The sequence below is a fragment of the Dipodomys ordii genome, unplaced genomic scaffold (assembly GCF_000151885.1).
Source record: "Dipodomys ordii isolate 6190 unplaced genomic scaffold, Dord_2.0 Scaffold180, whole genome shotgun sequence".
Taxonomy (NCBI): domain Eukaryota; kingdom Metazoa; phylum Chordata; class Mammalia; order Rodentia; family Heteromyidae; genus Dipodomys; species Dipodomys ordii.
Window position 1 is genome coordinate 165,533 of NW_012267396.1, and position 6,207 is coordinate 171,739.

Here is a 6,207-nt window from a genome sequence, read left to right on the forward strand (position 1 = left end):
AGGCATGAGCCTCTGGCACCTGGTATGAATGTACTTTTTTTTTTACCTTTTTTTGTTTATATGGTACCAAGGAATTGAACCCAGGACCTCATGCTTGTTAGGCAAGCACTCTACCACTAAGCCACATTCCCAGCACCTTGAATGTACAGTTTTAACTGGGCAATTTGCTAGTTCAGTTCAGCTTGCAAGATACAATCAACAAGCCAGGTCCCAGTGGCTCATGTCTGTCATCTAGACTGTACTGCCTGAAAGGACTCATCTTTCACATGAGTTCTCAAGGTCAATGTTACATCTCACTGCCATTAAAAGACTTCTTGGATGCTAGGGTCAAGAAAAGAAGGGGGGAAACAATCACTTCAACATTGATGGCTCTCTGTTCCATTGAACATATGATAATAACCAAAGAAACACACACACATACATTACATGCTACAAAGCCTCTGTAATTAAAACTATGTGGTACCAACACGTGGCCAAGAAACAGAGGAGTGAAATTTCTAGAAATCTACCCAAGAACACATACCTATAATCTCAGCACTGGAGAGGGTGAGGCTGGAGGATCATGAGCTCCAGGCCAGACTGGGCTAACAGACTCTCTCTGAGAGACAGAAAGAGAGAGGAGGGGGGAGAGAGAGAGGGGAGAAAGAAAAAGGAAGGAAGGAAGGAAGATGCCGGTGCCAATGGCTAATACCTGTAAGCCTAGCTACTGAGATCTAAGATTGCCGTTCAAAGCCAGCATGGGACAGAAAAGTCTGTGAGACTCTTAATCTCCAATTAACCACCAGAAAGCTGAAAGTGGAGCTGTAGCTCAAGGAGTAGAGCACTAGCCTTGAGCACAAATGCTTTTGGACAGCACCCAGGCCCTGAATTCAAGCCCCAGGACTGTGTGTGCATGCGCGCGTGCACACACACACACACACAATCTACACCTGATGACACATACAATAAACTCCAAATGCATCAGAGATCTAGATGTGGGGGAAAAAAAATCTGTGTAGGGAAGTCAAGCGATTTCTTGTCTAGTTAATAAAGATATGCCCAGTAGATGGCAGTAGCACACAAGCTTTATTTGGACAGATCTTTGACCCAAGCTGCGGTTAGATCCTGATGGGATCTACCGTCCACAGGCTTTGACTTGGAAGTCAGGACTCAAAAAGGGACTAGGGGATAGAACTCAGCAAAGAAAGGGAGCTTTTGTAATTACGCTCAACAATTTCATAGGGAGCTTCTGGGTCAGAAAGACTGCAAAGGCATCAGACACATGGGGGTTTATAACTGCAGAAATTATTTTATTAAAGGCTAGTGGTATTGGGCTATATAAAGGGATCTACAAAGCAAGTGCTCTATGCATGGCACTGGTGGTTCATGCCTGTAATCCCACTCAGGAGGTTCAGACAAGGATCACGGTTCAAAGCAAGCCTGGGCAGGAAAAGCCCATGAGACTCTTATCTCCAATTAATGACCACAAAACTGGAAGTGGCGCTGTGGCTCAAAGTGGTAGAGTGCTAGCCTTGAGCAAAGGAGCTCATAGACAGCACCCCAGCCCTAAGTTCAAGCCCATAATCGATAAAAAAAATAGTTTGTTTGAGCCATTTCAAATGATAAGGTATTATAAATAATGGTGCTGTGAACATTGCTGTGTCTTTTTTGTGTTTTGCTCTCAGTAGTTTGGAATTACTAGATCATGTATTTGTTGTTTTATTTATTTATAACAGACCTTGGGTTTGAACTCAGGGCTTGGACACTGTTCCTTAACTTTTTTGCTCAAAGCTGGCACTCTACCACTTGAGCCACACATCCACTTCTGGATTTTTTTTTTGGGGGGGGGAGTCTGGTCATGGGGCCTGAACTCTGGGCCTAGTGCTGTCCCTCAGCTCTTCAGCTCAAGACTAGCGCTCTACCACTTGGGCCACAGTGCCACTTCTGGCTTTTTTTCTTTTTGCTTATGTGGTGCTGAGGAATCAAACCCAGAGCCTCATGCGTGCAAGGCAAGCACTCTAACACTGAGCCACCTTCCCAGCCCCAAAAAGGCTTTTTGTTTTTTGTTTTTTTTTTTTGTCGTGGGGCTTGAACTTTGGGCCTGAGCACTGTCTCTCAGCTCTTCAGCTCAAGACAAGCGCTCTACCACTTGAGCTATAGCGCCACTTCCAGCACTTCTGGATTTTTAGTGGCTAACTGAAGATAAAAAGTCTCATTGACTTTCCTGCCCAGGCTGGTTTTGAACCTTGATCCTCAGATCTCAGCCTCCTGAGTAACTAGGATTACAGGTTAAACCACCGGCACCTGACTGAGACTCTTATCTCTAATTAACCTTCAAAAAGCAGGAAGTGGCACTGTGGCTCAAGTGGTAGAGCACAAGCCTTGAGAAAAAAAAAAAAAACCACAGCACAGGGCCCAGACTCTGAGTTCAAATCCCAGGACTGGCATAAAAAAAAAAAAAAGTACATGTTATCATTTGGCTTTTGTTTCCAACAAAGGGACCTAAAACTCAATCGCTGATTGAGCTATAGCAGTAATTCCCAGAAGCCAACTTGAGTCTGCACTTACAGAGCTCAGTTCTCATTCCTGCTGGTCAAAGCAAATCACAAGACCAGCTCACATAAAAGGGGAGAGGAAACAGACTACCCCACCTTCTTGTTTTTAGAGACTAGGACTCACTCCGTAGCCTGGGCTGAACTGGAATTCTCAATCCTCCTCCTGCCTCAGCATCTCAAAGTGCTGAGATTACAAGCATGCAGTACCACACTCCTCCTTCAGATGCAAGTTACCACAAGAATTGGTGTCTGTAATCTCTCTCAAGATATGCTGGTCTGTCAAGGGGTGTATTCTGTTTTTCCAATTTGATCTGTTTAGTGGATTCTGTGAGGACATACATGTGAGTATGCAGGTGTGCTAGAAAAGAATGATGGGCATCTATGCAAAGAGTCTAGTGCACTTGGTCAGAAAGACACAAATATTTTTAAGACTTACATTGTTAAAATGAATTTAATGGCTTAGGGAAGCAACTAAAAGAAAAATAATGGAGTCTGTAAGTTTCAAGCATCAGGAATACAATATCAAGGAAAAAATATTACCACAGAAAGGAGTCCAGTGAGACAAATGCATGAAAAGCAAGACGGTACAAATTAATCCAGATTTATTACTGATTACAATATATGTCATGGACTAAGGTCTTCAAGGTAAAAGGATTGTTAGTTGGGAGTTTTTCAAGTACTTAGAAGTTTCTGAAATCAAACTAAAGTATGTATAGAAAGATACAAAGTCTTAGATTTGACAACTGGTAAGTTCCCCACCAAAAAAATAAAGACACATCTACAAAGAGTACAGAAAGACTAAATAATAAAAGCAAGCTGACAGCTCATAGAATCAAGTGAATTAAAAAAAAAATAGAAAGTTTAAAAAGTTCAAGCCAAAAGTCTACTTTTTTTTCTTTTCAAACCACTTACCAGGTCCCCAATTCCATATATGGGCACACCTGTTTTTTTGTTTTGTTTTTTTTTTACATATGGTTTTGCCATATAGCCCAAGCTGGCCTTGACTTCCCAATCTTTAGCCCTTAGCCTCTTGAGTGCTGAGATTACAGGAGTGTGTCACCATGCTAGGCTTTCCAGACAAATACTCTTTGAAAGAAATCACAAATGTAATAATTTCTGCCAAGATTAACACTTGGAATCAAATGCACAAAGAAAACATTACAGAAGGCAAAACAAGGCCCAAGGTAAAATTTAATTATCTGACCTGGAACATTAAAAAATATATGACCTTTTGTTATACATGTGAACATGAAACATGTCTAGAAAAATATACTCACAATGTTTAATACTAGAAATCTTCATTGTCCTATAACTATAAAAAGCAATTGAACAAATAGCTTAAAACCAGTATAGAAAAGGGGTACCCAAAACAGTAACAATTATTCTAGACGAGAACAAATATACATGTCAAAAAATTAGGGAAAAAAATGGATTACACCTCCGGCAGGTATATAACACTGTAATAATGTACATCTAAATACTATTCAGTTCACTTTTATTTTGGTGATGCTGGGAATTGAACCTAGGGCCCTGTCCAAACTAACCATGCACTCGCCTGGTTATATAAGAAAAACTACACAGGCTGGGCCATGACTCAAGTGGTAGAGCACCTATCTAGAAGCACTGGGCCCCGATTTCAAAACCCAGTGTCACCATAAACCAAACCAAAAAAAATGCTGATGTTATTCAAACTTATCTATGGAAAAAGCTTTTACAACATGTTAGTAAACACAATCACATGAATTATTTTACAAAATGATCCAGCAGGCTAGGAACAAAACTTAGTAGCAGAGTGCTTGTCTCGATGTGTGAGGCCCTGAGCTTGATCACCAGCACTGCCAAAAAAAGAAAGGAAAAAGAAAACTAAAAGTAATCCCATATGTCCAAGCAGAGTATACCTAGAAATGGGAGGTTAACATTACAAAGCCAATAAATAATCCTAGTCAATAAATGAGCACATTTATTTGAGCCCTTTCACTCATTGACTCATTCAAGTATTTAGACATGGAAGACCAGCAACAGGTGGAGGACTTGAGTGTTATCTGGAGATGGTTATCACTGCAGAGGATACAGGGAAAGCAACGACTAACTCCCAGAGGAATTGAGCCTCATGGACATGAATTTTCAACAAATGGAATTATGCAAACACTGGGGAAGAACATCTTTAAAATACCCTCAAACAAGACAGGCAATGAGGCTGGGAACCAGTGGCTCACACCTGTAATCTCAGTTACTCAGGAGACTGGGATCTGAAGATCGCAGTTTGAAGCCAAACCAGGCAGGAAAGTCAGTGAGACTCTTATTATCAGTTACCAAACAGCTAGAAGTGGAGCTGTGGCTCAAGTGACAGAGTGCCAGCCTTGAGCAAAAGAAGCTCAGAGGAGAGCCCAGGCACTGAGTTCAAGCCCCAGGACCGGCACCAAAAAAAAAAAAAAAAAAAAGGGAAGGAAGGAAGGAAGGGCGAACGAAGGACAAAGACCTAGTTCTTAGTCGGTACTGGTGGCTCACACCTGAAGCCTAGTTACTCAGGAGGAGTAGTTACTCAGAGCTAGTTACTCAGAGCTCAGGAACAACACCCAGGAACTGAGTTCAAGTCCCACAACCAACTAAAAACAAAAGCCAAGATAAAAGTAACTTCTGTACCTTTTACCTCCATCCCTCCCAGCTCAGTAATTGGGACCAATCGCAGCCTTATGAATATTAGGCAAGTGCTGTGCCACTTAATTAAACCTTTAGCCTTAAATTTTATTGGAGGGGAGAGGAAGGGTAGGGTAAGGAGAGGAGGGGAAATTTAAAATGAATGTATAAGCCAATTGGTCTGTGGTATACCGTTTTGGCAGCCTAACCTGAAAATACCACAGATTTTGGTATTGCAGTAAAAATTACCTAAAAATGTTCAAGGTTTGAAAGTTGGATAATAGGTCAAAGGTACTCTGGTGAGGATTCACCTGGAAATCTAGTACACATTATTAGAAAATAAAGAAGAGGCCAGACACTGGTGCTTACACCTGTAATTTCAGCTACTCAGGAGGCTGGGATCTAAGGATCACAGTTCAAAGCCAGCAGGAGCAAACAAACTCAAGAGCTTCTTATCGCCAATTAACCAGCAAAAAGCCACATCTGGAGGTATGAACCAAGTGGTAGAGCACCAGTCACGAGCAAGAAAGCCCTGAGTTCCAGCCTAGTATTGGTACCTGCGCACGCATATGCGCACGCGTGCCCGCGCACGCGCACTCACGCGCGCACACACACACGCTCGCAGCAATCCTTGGTTGATATTCAATGGTAAAGAATGTGGCAGAATTGTTTTGTTTTTTGTTTTGTTTTTTGGTCGGTCTTGGGGCTTGAACTCTGGGCCTGGGCGCTGTCCCTCAGCTCTTCAGCCCAAGACGAGCGCTCTACCGCTTGAGCCACAGAGCCACTTCCCATTTTCTAGCAGTTTATTGGAGATAAGAATCTCACGGACTTTTCTGCCTGGGTTGGCTTTGAACAGTGATTCTCAGATCTCAGCCTCCTGAGTAGCTAGGATTACAGGCGTGAGCCAGAGCAGCACCTGGCTAAGAATTGTATTCTTGAATTCTGTGGAAGGTAGGATTTGAGAATGATAAAATCAAAACTTCATTTGAGATCAATACTGTTGAAGGAACAGTTTTATTTTGTTTTGTTTTCTGTA